We start from the raw sequence: 17919 nt of genomic DNA on the forward strand, positions 1-17919 counted from the left end.
ATTTTTCCTTCTCTGCTCTAACTAAGCATAATGACTTTCAAGGTGCTCAGTGAAATAATAACCACAGCTATCAGTCTACAGGGCTTTTTGAATATGTTTTTCTGATGGACATTTTTTTGAAGCTTTTAAAAAAAATCTTTTTAGGATCTTAGTTATAAACGATTTTCATGATTTTTATAGCTTTTGCTTTATTATTTAGCTGACCCTGTTGACCTTTTGATGAGGAGTAGGTGTCATGTCCTTTAGGCTAGTCTTGTCATGTATACCCATTTTTACATACAATGTCCCATCCACACAACAATTACGGTTCTGAAACAGGTGACCTTTCACCTAGTAGCTTGCTCCTGTCTCTTCAATACCAGGCTCTTAGTATTCTATCATATTCTCTGTACTTGATGTACATAAACATGCCCTCAGGCAACGCAATATTATTCTGTAGAAGGGTCATCACTTTTTTTCATCCTTGGCCAACAGCCACCTGTGTATGATCGCATGTTTGAAAAAACATTTATGATTGTTTTCAAAACAGTTTTGACTGGTTTCAAAACATATCGGGGCAGATTTATGAGGCCCTTGCGCCATGTTTACGTCGCTGTTGCGTCACGCAAGGCGGCGTAAACGTGGCGCATCCCTACAAACGATTTACAATGTGACGCATCTAGGCAGATGCGTCACGTTGTAAAGCCCTGCACCGCTTGTGGGCGTTCCGGCGCAGGGTGGGCGTTCCGGGGCAGGTGCGCCTCGCAAAAGTGGCTGAGTGAAATCTATGAGATTTCACTCAGTCACTTTTAAGCCAATGCTGCGTCAAAAGCCTGCGCCTGCTTGAAGCAGGCGTAGGTCTTGACGCAGCATTGTTAAAATGGGGCACCCCCGAGCCTTGCTGGAGCTGCAACCCCAGCAATGCGACACAATTCTGACACAGATGCGTCACGCATCTGTGCCGTTTTTGCACCATGGTGCGCCGCATTATAAATGCGGCGCACCATGGCTGGCGGAGCTGTGGCGCACTGTGGCGCATGTTAACTGGCGCATCCCTGGGGATGCGCCAGTTAACATAAATCTGCCCCATTAATTCTAGAAGAAACTCTGGAGTTACCACTCCCCCCTGCAAATTAGAGGAGAATTCCTTCCAAGGTGACACTGGGTCCTGCATGCTAAATCTTCGACAAGCAGCAGGCTGACATCTTTTGCGGGATGTTATCCTCGACGCAGAGACAGGGTCCTTCATTCATTCTCAACCATCAAGGGAGGTGGATGCTTCTTCCCTATGGGATTCTTGGCTACATATACGCATATACATGCTTCACATATAGATCTAGGCTAGGTATATTTAGGCAAATTACTTAGGGCGCATTTTAGGAATATGCAAGTACTACTGTTTTCATCTGAACTGCTTATGTTCATCTTATGGGAGAAATGTATCTACTGTTTACCATATTAGTACTTTTGATTTCTTTCATATGCTTCTGTCTCCTGATTATCGCAGCAAATATGTTTTACACAAAACTGACGCTGGAACAATAAATACTTATTGAAACGTCCTAATCGCCATCCTGTGTATTTCTGAGAATAAGTGAGCACGACTGACTGAGCCAAAAGTACTGTACTGTTTTCCACAATCCCTGAGGAACCAGGGTTGTCATGTTCAGTGGTTGCCAGAACCGACCTACGCCCCTGTCAGATACAGAGGGTGGTAGTGGCACTGTAGAGCTAGCTGGTCTAAAAGCCGAGACAAGAAGTTATAAGACTTTCGTGTCGGTAAGCCAAAATGTTGCCTGCTAGTTATCTGCCCTGATTGGTCAGAGAAATGTGGATTAGCCAGGCTGCTTTAATGAGGGGATAAGTAGCCCCTGGGGTGAAAGTGCCATTCTGTGAGCAGAGGGCTCTGCTGTATAGGAATGCCATGATCTTCAAAAGAAGGAGAGGACAGGCAGAAGAAACCAGTTTCATGTATGCCCTTACCCTCTGAACCCAGTCAGATGGCAGGCTTAATGAAGTAATGTGCAGATGCCAGGAGGAGGGAGTCCATGGAGATGAGCCATCCTGGAGGTTGGTTTAGCCAGCTTGTGTTTCTCAGCTGACATTTTAGCCAAATTGAATTGCGGAGAAATAGTGATTTCTGGGAGATGATTGTCCCATACTTTGAAGGAAATGGTCATGCTCTTTGGTGTTCCTATGGGGAACAGGATCAAGACTGATTTGCATATGGCTGGGTTTGCACTATGGTGGTGAAGTGAACTAAAGAACGATGATAGATTCAACCCGGATCTAATAGTGACTGGGGGTGAGTGTCTGAAAGGTTTTAGCGCTCTGTCCATCGTCTCCTTGTGTTTGTTTTGCATGTCCTAAGTTGTCAGGGTATGCCAAGACATGGATCCTTTGCTAACTTTGCCTCTGGATTCAAGCTAGCCTGGTTGTTCAGGGGTGTTACCCAGAAACCAGTCCCAGGTTTGTTTTCCAGTCCAGGGAAGACCTGCCTCGGCAGTTTGGGCTGGACTGTTGCCATGAGGAACAGGGTCAAGGCTGATATTCATATGGCTGGGTTTGAACTGGGATGGCGGAGTGAGCAGAAGAATGATGATGGATTCAACCCAGATCAAATAGTGACTGGGGGTGAGTGTCTGAAAAGTTTAAGCGCTCCGTCCACCATCACCCAGTGTTTGCTGAGTATACTCCAGGATATTTGATTTAGGTGTTGGAGCATCTTTTGTAATAACCCTTCCTACAGGACCCTTCAGCCCTGGAACACCTAGGGGAGACTTTTAGGGTTCTGAATATTCAAAATTATTGCAGATCCTCACTCCACAGTGCTCCTGCAACAAAAGACGATTTTGGGAAGCACTTTACTACAATGTGAGAAGTGAAATATGCAATTTCTCCAAACCCAAGGCATATAAAACCAATTTTATAAGGATCCTCCTTACAAGTCCCTTACCCCCCACCACTGGGATACATGGAGGAGACCCTTGGGGTACCTAATATGAACAAATATTGTAGTTTATTAATTTTTAAATGCCCCAAACTCTAAAGTCGAGTTTTGGCACAATTGACATTTTAAAAGCAGTCCTGAAACACAGAGCCTCATTTACACTGATCTCAAACCTCAGCAGTGCACACATGCAAGTGCAGAAAGGGCTGATGTCCTCTAAATTGCTATTATATACTAGGAACTTAAAGTAGTTTCAATCGCTCTTCGCTATTATGTACTAGGTACTTATAGCGGAGGTCATGCCAATCATAGGGGTTTGAACTGTATTCTCTGTGTGTTTCCAGCATAGCACTGGCCCTGAACCAGGTTACACAGAGCCCTGGAACAGTCGGAGTCAGTTACCACCAGTACCAGTCAGCAAAAAAAAATGGGGGTGCCCAGGGCACAGGATGACTTTGCAACACAGCCCCTCCCCAAACAAAAGGTGATGGGTTACTAACCTCAGCCTGGTAGTCCTCATCAGCTAAGTGGAAACACCTGGAAAGTCCATCAGCATTGGCATAGCAACCCCGGGTCTGTGATCCACTGTAAAGTCCATTCCCTGTAGGGAAATATACCACCTTAACTGCTTTGGATTCTCCCCTTTCATCTGCATGAGCCATCTGACAGACCTGTGGTCAGTTTGAACAGAAAAATGAGTCCCAAACAAATATGGTCTCAGACTTTTCAGGGACAAAACCACAGCAAAAGCCTCTCTCCTAATGGCACTTCACCTCTGCTCTCTGGGAAGAAATCACCTGCTAAAAAAGGCAACTGGCTGATCAAGGCCTTCTTAATTTAACTGTGACAACACTGCCCAAATCCCTTGTTCTGAAGCATCCAAATTCCTTTGTGTAGTCAGAGGCCAGTAGCACTGGTACTGAATAAATAGCAGCTGTCAGAGTGTCAAAAGCCTTCTGAAACTCTGGGGTCCAATCCACCTTTTTGGGCCTCTTCTTCGAAGTCAGTTCTGTTAGGGCCCCTTAATAGTACAATAATTGTGAACAAACCTTTTATAGTACCAGGTTAATTCAAGGACTTCCCTGACATGAATCTGGGTAACAGGAGCTGTCCAGTCCAAAATATTCTGAATCTTGGCCGGGAGAGGCTGTACATGGCCTCCACCTACCAGGTGGCTCACGTATACCACAGAAGTCTGCCCTATTTGACACTTACTTGCCTTAATAGTCTGGTCTGCCTGCTGAATGGCCCCAAGAACTTCTCTCAGGTGGCTTAAGTGATCCCTCCAGGTAGAACTATATACAGCTATATCATCCAGATAAGCTGCACTGACGCTCCAACCAAGACCAGACCCTGTTCACCAACCTCTGGAAGGTGCATTCTTTAATTCAAAGGCCATTACCTTGAACTGATAATGTCCCTCTGATGTGGAGAATGCTGACCTCTCCTTGGATCCATCTGCGAGGGCAATCTTCCAGTAGTCTGAAGACAAGTCAAATGTAGTTGACCCTAACCTGTCAATGAGCTCATCGGCTCTAGGTATAGGGTGGGCATCAGTCTTAGTGATTGCATTTAGTCCTCTGTAGTCCACACAGAATCTTAACTCTTTGGTCCCCATAGGGATTAGGTTTTGGCACCTGCACAACTGGACTGGCCTATGTGTACCTTCAGATGGTTCAATTACCCCCAAATCCAGCATTTTGGTGACCTCAGCCTTAATGCCGGCTCTGACATGGTCAGACAACCTGTACCGTTTATTGTTGACAGTTGGGCTTCCACCAGTGTCAATGTGGTGTACACTACTCCATCATCTGCTTGCATTCTCTGTGCTGCTGGTCTGTCAATTTGGAAGAGAGTACCGCTCTCTCCACTGACCCATCTTGCACATTATTGAGGAGGAGGTCAGGCACAGGCTCAGCTTCCTCCTTCATTCTCTCATCAGTGACCAATAACATGGTCATATATGTCCTGTCATGGTGAGGTGTCAATTTATTCACATGGAGGACCCTAAGAGGGTTTCTGGGGGTGCCAAGGTCGACCAGATAGGTATCCTTACCCTTCTTTTGCTTAGGGCCCACTCCACTTGTCATGGAAATCCCATGAATGTTGCATCCCAAATGCAAAAATACCAGTCGGAAAGGGGCAGATTCTGCAAATCTGCCCATTTGCGACCAGTTTTTAGATTGATGCATGTGGCCCATTGTCTTTATTGGGAAGCATATCAGACGAACAATGAACATTTAAATGAAAACATTCAGTTTTGCTAGTGTTAAGCTTATAACCTGAAATCTTAGAATACATACCAATTAAACTCAATAATGGAGAGAAGGAAAACTCTGGGTTAGCAATATACAAATGATGTTTTAATTGGGACTTTGTTTATCTGAAGGCCTTCACTTTCCATGCAATTTCTAATAGCAATTAAGAAGGGTTCAATTGCAAGAAGAAAAAGTAAAGGGGATAATGGGTAACCTTGCCTAGTTTCCCTAAAAAGACAAGGTGCAAAAAAGGTATTACCAATGTGTTTTATCAAAACCCTTTACCCCATCTATTGCTAAAACACCTGCTGGAGACGGCAGTAATGATCCAACATCAATTGCAGGAAATAATAATCTAGTTTCACATGTCAAATGCCTATTTTTCATAAAGCCAGACTGGTGAACATGTATAAAATGAGGAAGCACAACAGCTAATCTAGTCGCAATACTGTTAGCATAAAGTTTACAATTTTGATCTATTAAAGAAATAGGGCAGTAATGTGCAACCTTCGAAGGGTCTCTATCCGGTTTCTGGAGGACTATAATCAACACTTCAGAAAACAATCCCGAAGTAGATCCAGTACTACTAAAATAGGAAAACATTGAAAGCAAATGTAATATAAAGTGAGGTGAAAATTCTTTATAAAATTCTGCAGGAATACAATCTGGATCTGGAGATTTGTTTAATTTAAGAGATTTAATTACTGAAAGCATTTCATATAAAGTAATTGGAAGATACAATTTATTTCTGTCTACTAATAAAATTTTAGATAAACCACATCCTCCCAAAAATGTATCAATAAGCAACATATCATTAGGAGGTGGCTTACTATATAAATCAGAATAATATGTCATGAATTCATTAGTTATGTCTTCGTGGGATACAGCAATTGGACCATTTGGAGTGTGAATAGCATTAATTTGATTTTTATTTTTTTATACGAAGCTACTTAGCCAAAAATCTAACAGATCTATTAGCACTGAAACAGAATTTAGCTTTGTATTTAGAGATGTGTATGCCTGCTCCAATAGTGGTATTCATGCACCATCGACCTTGAACATGCTGACAGGAGTTAAATGATAAAATGCATGATTTGAGAGTATGTTCAGAAATATCTATATTATAAATAGCAGGATCAAAAATTGCGGATATTAGACTATGAGAAATGAAAAAATAATCAAGTTGATAATAAGAATTACGCGGTTTAGAAAAAAAAATAAACTGCTTATCTGTAGGATTATGTTGGCGCCAAACATCAACCACTTTGGTAGTTCTAAAGAAGGATTTAAAAGTGAAAAACGCTGTTGGAGGGCGGTATTTGGTTTGGGAAATTCTACTGAAAAATGGATCAGAAATAAGGTTAAAATCACCTCCAATAATCAGTCGGACATTACCCAATTTTAGTTCTTCTGAAGTAAATAGGGCCCAAAAATCAGGCTCATCGTTTGTGGGCCCATACACATCAATTAGGTATAAAACATTATTGTCAATTTTAATATTGGCTTTAATGAAATGACCATCAGAATCAGAACACTTATGCGAAATCTGAACACGTAATTTCTTTGCGAAAAGAATAGCAACTCAATTTTTCCTATTAAGAGCCGGAGAAGAAATAATAGAACCCACCAATTTGTTTTTCATGTAGGATAAAACTGCATCATCTACATGAGTCTTCTGATGCAAACTTATGTCTGATTTATACGTAGCTGAATAATCTAAAACCTTAGTACATTTAACAGGGTGCGTAAACCATTAACGTTAAATTAAACAATTTTAATACCATTAATATTTGACATTATGAAATAAGAAAAAAAGAAAAGTAAAAGAATTGATGAATGACATAGAATGAAAAAGGAAATGTAACTCTAGTACTAATAAAGAGAAGAAAAGAAAGACACAGAGTGACACAAAAATAAAGACTAGACAACAAAGAAACATAAATAGTAGTCTTAAATCACACACACTCATGTCAAGAACGACCTTACTCTACATGCCCTTATAAAATACTCCAATCAAAAGGCTAGCAAAACAGAAATTCAAATATCAATGAGAACAAGTATCCATCACATTTGTTTCCATGGAGGACTGAGACTGTAGATCCAAAAAGCGACAAAGGTCATCTGGATGATGAAAAGACATAGAGGACCCATCTTTCCATGTTTTGCATGGTGGACGGATCAAATAAACCATTCTTATTACCAGCACTGGTCGAAGGTCAGCAAATTTGTTGTGAATCTTGACTGTTTCCTTAATAAAGTCTTGATGAATACATTTTTTATTCCCAATGACCATTAAAGAAGTATGTCTCTGGCGGCCTTCCATATCAAAACTACATGGTGATGGTGCAAGATTTAGATATCATTTGACGAGGCTTATCCTGTCTTGGACTCTGATGAGAAGGAATGAGAAGGAATTCTATGCGACTTAACAATCTCAACATTTTCAGGAAACTTTATATGTTAAAGACCAGGTAATACGTTTTCTTAATATAATCTGAGGTCTTTACCTTCCACATCCTCTGGTAAATTAAAAATGTGAAGATTATATTGCCGATTGAGGTTTTCTAAGTACAGCAATAACTTATTCATTGGTACTACTCTAGCTGCAATAGGTATACGATGGTACTGTTAGCTTTATTATACAGAATTTTAATAGCATTGACTGAAAGTTTCATGGAAAGCCCAGCCATATCCTTTTTCAAATGTTTTATTTCAGACGTAATGCTATCTGTATCGGAGCGCACATCTTTGAAATCTACCAGTAATGTCTATAATGAAGGTTCATTATTAGCCACTTATTTAGACTTAACTGGATGAGAAGAAATATTTCATAGACATACTTTGAGAAGTCTTGACATCCATATCTTTTAAAGCCAGTCACAATATCCCTTGAAGAACAAATAAGCAAGAATAAAATGCTACCTTAAAATGGGCAGTGCAGCAGCTAAAACTAACTGTGGGTGTGACCTAGGCCACAGCCTTGCCCTATCCTGGAAGTCACTCCACCAGCTTGACAGAAAGAGTCGCCTGCACCAGTACTGAAGACAAGGAGAGCAGTCCACTTGAAGTTGTTCCACCCAGATGACAGGAAAATGCACAATACTCACACAACCAGAAGTGCTGAATAAAAGAAGCCTCTGTGTCTCTTCAAAAGCGCTAAGGTTAGTCAATTATGCCATTAACTCCCTGATCACGGGCAAACTCTGCTGCAGCTCAGCAAGAGGTGGCCATCTTGTTTGGTGCACAACCCCAACTCTTAGTGTTTTTAAAAAGTTTAAGAGTGTTAAATAAATATACCATGGTTTATTGTTGAATCAGTATGTGTCTAAGTGCCAGTATGGATGATTCAGTGAGTGAGTAATTAGGTGTCTCAGTGAATGTATGGGTGACTGGTTGTGTGACTGTCTGTATCAGTATGTCAGTTGCTGTATAAGTGGCAGTATGGGTGTGTCAGTGGCTATGCGAGTTTCTGTAGTGGTGATAGATTGGATGTCTGAGTACCTGTCTGGGTGTATGAGTGTTTGAGTAGATGGGTGAGAGGGTGTGCGATTCCCTGCATAGATGAGTAATGGGTGAGTCAGTGAGAGCATGAGTTAGTGAGTGTGTAAGAGAAGGGCTGTACAAGGGACTGAGTGTGTGTATGGCTGTGTGGCTGAGTAAATGGATGTGTCAGTGGTATATTGATGAGTAATTGCATATGTGGAACACAGTGTAGGTGAGTGTTGGAGTATAAAAGTGACAGGGTGTGTGACTGGGTGCTTGTGAGAATGGATGTATGAGTGAGCTTGTGCTTGTGTCAATGGCTGAATAGGTGAGCGGGTGTTGGACTTGGCCCTTCTGGCAGGTTCACCCCTAATCTTTTTGCTTTTAATCTGTGATCTGTGTGGATGATTTTCTGGTCTCTGCGCACTTTCACCCTGTGTCCCAGAGTAAAGTGCAAGCATGTGGTTAGGCTGGCCTGCTCTACCATAGGGATGCTTGGGGAATGTCTGTGTCCCTGGTAGTTCCTGATGAGTGGGGAGTGCAGACTCAAATTTGGTATGTGCGAGCTCGTGAGAATGAATGCTTCGCAATGGTGTATGTGGCATGTGTGTGTCATGTGTAGAAATGCCACTTCTAGGACTTGGCATATTAATGTAAAATATGCCTGGCGAATGATTGGCTGGAGCTGGCTGGTGAGCTTGGCTCCAGGAAGGCTGGAAGGGTCTGCCCGGTGGTGAGTGTGAGATTAGCATGTTGATGGCTGGGGAGGAGTGCACCTGGTCCCTGATGGGGCTGGACTTTCCCCACGCATTGCTGGCTCCACCCCCCGTAGTGCGACTGATGATCCTAGCCCTGCCAGTGAATGAAATGGGTGGTTGAGCTATCAAGGGTACTTCAAAACCAGCTGTGACTGGTTTCCCCCCACCCTGCACCTACAGACAAAGGGTTTTACAGTATAAGAAGGGGCTGTGTCCCCATACAATGTGGTTCTGCTTTTAGATCCTTGCCATAGGGGGCTGCTGCTGTTGCTGGGGCCAGGAGGACCGCCACTTGGCGTGTCTCCCTGCCTGGAGACCCAGTGCGCTGGCTCTGGGCCTAGCCTAGCCCCCCTGCCTGCCTAAGAGACTTTGTGCTTGGGGAGCGCTCTCCCTTGTCCCCAGCGCTGGGAGCGCTTTATTTGGTGCCTCTTAGTGCTGTGAGCGCTTTTCCCTGCCTGCCTAAGTGCTTTATTTTGATTATAGCGCTGGACGCGCTGATGGTTCTACCCCCGAGCGCTTACTAGTGCTTTGCCAGGCCGAGCGAGTGCCCACCTCGCTTTATATCTGAATTGGAAGCCGGTGCCCACCCGGCATTGCCCCGTGGTATCTTTATTATTAACAAGCCGGTGCCCACCCGGCATTGCCCCGTGATCACCGCCGCAGCCCAGGAGTGTGTGTAGCCCCGCCGGGCCGCCGCGCTGCCTGCAACGACCCAGAAGTGCTGGGTCAGCCGGCCAATTGCTGCAAGGCCCGGGAGAGGCGAACCAGAAGTCCCGCCCCCGCAGCCGAGCAGCACGAAGAGAAGCAGCCGGCCATGTCCGAGGCTCCCCGTGAGGAGAGAGGAGCCCCGCGCTGCCCAGAAGAGGAGCCGTCCCACCAGCGAGACAGCCGGTGAGTGGGGCCCAGTGTGAAGGATCGGGGGGAGGGCGTCGGGGCACATTGCCGGTGCCTGCCCCTCCCCGTCAGAGTGAAGAGCCGGTTGAGGCTCTTGGGGCATTTCTGTTTGCGAGCCTTGCGAGGCTCAGGCGGCCTATTTGATTTACGAGCCTGAGAGGCTCAGGGGGCATGTCCTTACTTTGCGAGCCCCGAGAGGCTTGAAGCGCCATTCTGAGTTCCCGAGTCCCCCGAGAGGGACTCCTGCGTGCCCGCAGTTGATTCAGAGCCCCGAGGCTCCTGCCCATATTGGTTTTGCAAGCCCAGAGAGGCTCGAGGGGCATTCGTTATCTTGAGCCCTGAGAGAGGCTCCTGAGCGCCCATCATTGTTTTAGAGCGCAGAAGCACTAAAGTGCCAGCATATTTGTTTTGTGAGCCCAGAGAGGCACTTAGGGGACACGAGTGTGGTAAGAGCCCCAAGGCTCCCACACAGTACTTGCCCTCACCTGTGTTCTTGAGCCCACGAGGCTCCGACGTTGCCCATCGGTGATTTAGAACTGTCCAGCACTTAGTGGACAGTTGCTATGTTTAGGCTTGTGTTCTGTGCTGCCTGCGCAGCCTTCCCTGACAATTTGGACTCAGGGTATTATAGCCCTTGCGAGGCCAGTTGGCCTGAGGGACAGTTCTAGTGTGGGGCTATGTGCACCCTGCGCATTATAATTTACTTGTGTATGTGATTCCTGCGCAAATGTTCTACCTGCACCTCTGAATATGTTTTAATGCCTCATGTGCAATGTGTTTATGTTTTATCCCCTTTGCTAAGAGTGACCTGCTTAGAGGATTGTTTGTGTTCCATTACCTTTGCTAAAAGTGACCTGCTTAGGTATTTTATGTTTTATCCCCTTTGCTAAAAGTGACCTGCTTAGAGGATTATTTTATGTGTATTACCTTTGCTAAATGTGACCTGCTTAGGTGAATGTTTTCCTTCTATAGGTCCTGATGATAAGGTCCTAGTTCCCTACGTGATTTTCCTACAGTCTTTAGGGTTGCGTAGGAGGTATTTACTCTTTACCAGTGACTACTGGTTGTGTGCTGCATTTACTATTTTAGTGCTACAGTCATTATATGTTTATGTGCTAAGTGTTATACCTACAAGTATTATTTCTAAAAAGTGCCTACCCCTGACAGTGGTCCACGTGGCCCTGTCCTGTACATAATCCCTTGTAAATTCTGCCCGTGCCTGTTGGCACATTGTAAAGTTTGTGTGTTATCTAATGTGTTTTTACTATAATACAAAGGCTATTTTTTATATAACCTGGTGTGGAGTTTCCTTTGTGGTGGGCCTTGGATGTTGTTGCTGGGTGCGTGTGCAAACGCTTTACACATTGCCTCCGAGATTAGCCTTGCTGCTCGCGTCACGTTACCTAGAGGGTGAGCAGGGGTTATCATGGTGTGTAACTCCCTTGCCCTGACCTTAGCCTTGGTGATCCCTGACTTGCTTCGGCGTGAGCCTTGGGCAGCCCGGGGTCCCGGGTCTAACAGCGGGTATGTGTTAATATCTGTATGACTAAATGATTGAGTGTATGTAGGAAGCTGGGTTTCTGTTACAGTAACCCCCCACTTTTTGCAAGACTACTGATGCACTTTGACTCGATGTGCCCTGGGTCCCTGCCAATCAGGTTCCCAGGGCCTGTGTTCTTTCCCAAAACTGTACCTTGTACCCCCAATTGGCACCTCTCTGGCCACATGTCAGTCTCTTGTAAAAGGTGCCATAGGTGCCAAGGGTACTGTGGCCAGGGAAGGCCTCTAAGGGCTGCAGCACTTATTGTGCCACCCTTAGAGGCGCTGTACCTTTACACACAAACTGCCATTGCAGGCTGCATATTTTGGAACAGAACAAAGTGAAGAGTCAACTTGGCACACATCCCTGTGTGCCATGCCTACAACCCACTGCCCTGGAATAGGTCAGCCACCCCTCTAGCTGGGTGCACTATACCAGTGGTGAGGATACAGATGCATGAGCCCTGGACCCCTACAGTGTCTAGACCAATTCCTAGACATTGTAAGTGCAGTAATGCCATTAAGAGTATATGGTGCTGGGCTTTTGTCATTACGAACTCCACAGCCCCATAATGGCGTTACTGAAAACTGGGAAGTTTGTTATCAAATTTCTCAGCACATGAAACCCACACTGATGCCAGTGTGGGATTTAAGGAAAAATGCACTCAGAGAGCATCTTAGACATGCCTCCTGAAAAATGACCTGTCTCTGGTGGGTTGCCTGACTGGTGAACACCAGCCTGCCACCACAAGACATGTTTCTGGACCCCTGGGGTGGGATCCTTCAATCCCTGAGCCCAGAAACAAAGCTTTTCCTAGGCGGAGGTGGTCACACCTCCCCATGCCACAAAGAGCCATCTGTGGCAGGGGAGCTTCAAAGACCTTGCTGCCTTCATAATGCGAACCCCAGTCTCTCCTCCTATCAGAAGCAGGACCCCTTTCTGTCTTCCCTCCTTTTCGGTGGGAAGACATGCAGGAAAAATTATCACAGCCTACAAGGTCTGCCCACCTCTGCCAACGCCACCCCTCAGATGAGGGAGGCAAGATGAATCCCACTCGTCAGTGCCTGCCAACTTGCAGATGGCAGAAACTCTCCAATCAGGATTAGGGATTGTGCCTACTCCCCCGTAGGGGGTGAGCACACCAAGGGTGTAGTCACCCTAAGGTCAGTAGTCCATTGACTACTGACTTCGAGACCCTTAAACAATCCCTAAATACACTGGGGCATATTACCAAGGGAGGCCATATGAAATTTTTGCCGCTTTTTTTTTTCAAAAGCGGTGATAATTTCATCGCCCTATTAGCAGCTGTTGCTAACATCAGTTAGCGACAGCTTTTAGGTGATAGCCAGCAGTTTGGGGCCCGCTTTGCATGTCAGCGATATTTATCGCTAATGACATGCAAAGTGGGCGTACCCAACCTGTTAGCGACTGAAAGCAGTCGCTAACATCGCTATCGCCTATTAGCAAGGCAGGCATAGCGATGAAAAAATTTGCACTAAGCTCGAATATCGCTGAAAACTAATGCCTGCTCAGACCACTTCTTAACCTGTATATCCAATGTGCGTTAATGTCTGAATATTGCTGGATTCTCAGTGATATTCACACATTTCGCTGCTATCACCGGATATTTTTTCGCAGTGGAGATAAACGTTGCTAATAGCACGTTATCTCTGCGATAAAATACAGTGATGCGCGGCGATAAAAAAAATGTCGCTAACCTTATTTAGCGATAAATATCGCTAATTGTTGATAATATGCCCCAGTATTTGGTGGGCAGAACTGAAACAAAAAGATAGATTTCCGCAACCTATGATGAAGAATGATGAAAGAAGACACCCAGAGGAGACTGCAGCAAAGAACTGACTCAGCTCCAGCCCTTCCGGCCCGTCTGGAGTATCCAGAGATCCTGCACCAAAAATCGCCTTGTCCTTGTCCTGCAGCCTTGTCCTGCAGCCAGCAACCTCCAGAACCCATGGGAGGACTGACTCCTGTGCACAGCAGCTCTTTTCAAAAGACACAGCCAAGAAAGTCTCCCAGCCTGCTGAGGACAAAGAAACCTGATGCCTGGAGTTGCTTGTCCTGACCGTCCGGGATGTGTTTTTGCGTGCTCACTGGAAAATATATCGCTAATTTGCCCATGTGGTCGCTAATGGGGGCGGGCAACTTGTTTTTTACTCGTCCTGCCCGCTCGCAATGCTTATTTCCAGTTCCGGGTTGCGTATTGCATGCCCCTGCCCGTTTGCAATAACTATTTTCTGTTCTGGAACACGTATTACGCGTTCGCAATGATTTTTGCGTGCTCAGAGGAAACTATCGCGTGAACTTGCCTATGCGGTCACAATGGGCGTGGCCATTTTGTTTTTTCACTCTATTGCTATGGTTCTGGGCCTGCTTTTCAATCCTCCCTCTATCTTTTCAATCCTTTGCTTCTGGAAACTTTTTTTGATGTATTTTATTTTGTTATCTATCTCTCTATTTTCCTGATTCTCTATTTTCAGTTTTTTCCTACTTTTTGTGTATTTTTCACAACTTTTTCACTTTTCTTACCTGCTTTTTCATGTCTTTTACTTACTTTTTTCATTCCTACCTTTTCTTTTCTGCCCCCTTGCCTACCCAGAACCATGGCAAAAGGCCGCAGGGCTCATAGCCATAGCCAGGGTGGCGCCAACACGGGGTGCAACCACGGGCCTTATTTGGTGAGGCGGAGGTGGCTGCACTGTTTTTTTGTTTAACCCTGGCTGCAGGCATCAGGGCTTGGTCCAGGTACGGGCTCCGGGAGCTGCAGCAGCAGTGGGGAAAGGTGCACCGAGCAGTGTTTCACTGCTCTGGTGTCCTGCACACCAATAACCAGCTGACGCACCGGTGGTCTGATTTTCTGGACTGGAAAAAGGACCTGCTGGACCTGCTAGGATCAGAGGTCCCGAGGCTTCGTGAGTAGCTATTTAATATCACTACTTTGTGTTTTTCTGCTCTGTGTTATATATTGCAAATATATTTATTTTTTCCGACCAGCAAGAATGCTGCTGCTTACATTGCAGGTGAATTACTTTTAGAAATCCTCTGTGATTGTTATGACATAGGTGGTCAGCGCTACTAATCTTACTTGTTTGCAACTTTGCGCTCGCTTGGCCTGATTATGTAAGAGTTTACTTTAGAGAACTTAAGTTAGGTAATGCTTTAGAGACTCTAGTCCTTCCTTTATCCTCCTGCCACTAAGAAGAGATAGTGGTGGATTGATAGGTTTAGTTACTTATTACTATTAGTTGGTAATTTTTAAGTGGTTTCCGTGACACCTCCTCTATCACGTCACATGCTGCTGAGTGCTGCTTACCCCAGTCCTTAGTAGAACCTTTTGTAGTTTGTTTAGTGAGTGTTAATAGGCTCATCATCACTAGCAGAACATCAGCAGCAACCAACCAACAATGTGGTGTATACTAAAATGTATGCATGTGTCCTCCATCTATGCATTTTTTAGGACTAAAATAAATGGAAATGCAGACTTAGTGAACAATTGGCCCATCTGGAATCTGTGGGCTAGATCAGGTGGTACTTAGGCTTTACAGACGGTCCGTGAATCTGGCAATACTACTAGTCGATCAGATTAGTTTTTATTGCAATTGTTGTTCACAAAAATGTTTTTGTAACATATTTTATATAATGTATTTGTTTCACACCAATCATGAATGTTTGTCTCTTTATTTATTAAATCTTACATGATCAGTACCCAGGGGCAAGAAGACGGGGTTCGAGTCGGTGGAAGAAGACCAACATACCTCCCAGGGCAAGGACCACTCCTCTACCGAGGGCTCTGCTGCTGGCCCCAGTATGTCCTCCAGTGGTTAATAATAATAATTATATGTCCCTATCTTTTCCTGCACCTTATTTGTTCCGAACTATTATTTAAGTGTTCTAATTCTATTTTTTACAAATTCTTCTTTGATCTAGACTATCTATTTCTAAATTCTTGCTATCCCTGCCTCTAACTGCCTCTGCTATGACTCTCTGTACTACTACTATTAGTTTGTCTGTAGCTAAGCTTGCCCAGTTGGCCACTCTTTATTTAAAAGGTTTTAAATAAAACTCAGATTCACTAATAGCTCTAGCCATTGAGTCCAGTCCTTTGAGTTGTCCTCTTCTACTACTTCTAGTCTTCTTAATCTTAAGGCTTTTTTACAATTCCCACCAACAAAATACCCAACCAGATTTTACTATTTTTATAGGATTGGACATACTACTACTGTTGTAGGGATTCTGCACATACAGAACTTTGCACAAGAAAATAGGACATTGGTGATGGGAGGTTGGACCTTCCTCACACCTCAATCAGAACCCACCTCAATCCCCTGACCGACTAGTTATAGTGTCTCATTACTATTAGCTCTCCAAACCCCCCCACAATGCCCAATGAGTAGACAACACAGAACATAACACTCCCAACCTCTCAGTTGCGGAAGCAATGCACACTCTTTCCCTCACTCACTCGTGTAAGTCCACACCGAATGCCACCGAATCTATGTAAGTTCTAAAGGTTTATTTTCAACTCACAAGCTCTGTATGTTGTTCTATAATGCAGCACCAACTGCAAAATGCATGAGATTAAAACAATAAACATTGTTACACTTACAACTACAAGTCCATTGAAGACAAAAGGCGAAATCATGATAACTGAGCAGTGGTGGGAGAACCACCCTCACCTTGGTAGGAATATAGTTTATATAAAATTATGAATGAAGATCTCTGAGCGAAATATGGGGACCCCTCACCTTAGAAGAACCTAGTACTGGTTACATCATAAGCTCTGCAAAGCTCTGGTTTGTAGAAGGGAATCTTCCGCTGTTGTGTGAAAAATGGTGCGCATTAGTATATTGCAAGCATTTCTCAGTCGTGCCAAAAAGTGTAGCATTTTTATGGATAAGCAATATGGACTAACACCAGAACCCCATAACAAAGTGGCTTGTTTTTTGACCTTGTGTGCAGCGCTTAGACAGTAGGAGTATGAGCTCATATGGGTTCAAAGGCATCTTACACAGCAAGCTGCGAGGTAACATGCGCAAAAATAAAAGACACAAAGCTAAAATGGTTGCATGACTCAAGCTAGCTAAGCAAAGACTAGAATTACCCTAGGGACCATATAACACTACTAGTGTCCACTCTACTACCTGATTTGTTCTAGTGATGTATGTTGTATATGTATGTATTAACTTTTTTTTCAATCTTGCTAGTGAAAAATAGGGGGAGGCGTATATGGCATCGAAAAATGTGTAATGTTTTTTCTAGGCGAAGTACCGACCACAAGTGCCAGGGCAAGCGGCAAAGGCGACGCAGCTGCTGAGGGAGGAGATGCTGAGGTTGCAGGAGCAGCTGCAGGGGATGAGCCAGCAGCAGTGGCGGGCCATGATAAGTTATATTCCTAATCCTTACTTATTGACATTACACTCACTGCAAGGGTGTACTGTATACTGTACTGTTGAAACTTATTAAGTAAGAAGTCGTTGTGAATGGTTGAAGAAGACATCCTTTACTTAGCATTAGCAGAAGCATTAGCAGCGAGAGTGTTGAGTAACCAATGGCCTTTTCTATCTGACTTCAACTCAGCTGTGAAAGTTTTATGGGGAAGCCTAAAAGTCCGATCAGATGACCTTGATGTATGGGTTGAACGAGAAGGGGTGGAAGGAAGAATGACGGGCAAGAATTAATATTTATGACTGGCAGAGAAGGAAATGTGGGATGCATGCATGCGTAGGTGGCTGATAGGAACCAGATGCATGGGTGGTTGAATGCCTGTAACTCCCACAACTGTTAGAGGCCAAGGAAGTTGGAGGATAGATACATACCACAAAAGTTATGTGGTGTGCTTGCTAGTGCTACCGTGCCACTATGTGTAGAATTAATTTGTCTTACTGCTTTGCTAAGAGTATATTTTACAATGGTCTTGTTTTTTCTTCTTGATATAGCTACTCCTTCCAAAGGGAAACCGGACATGAAGGAGTTGGCAGCCAAGGCCCGACGCCAGAAGCTGGAGGCCATAAAAACGGAATACCGGCGGCTGGTGGTTCT

The sequence above is a fragment of the Lissotriton vulgaris genome, chromosome 7 (genome assembly GCF_964263255.1).
Source record: "Lissotriton vulgaris chromosome 7, aLisVul1.2, whole genome shotgun sequence".
NCBI lineage: Eukaryota > Metazoa > Chordata > Amphibia > Caudata > Salamandridae > Lissotriton > Lissotriton vulgaris.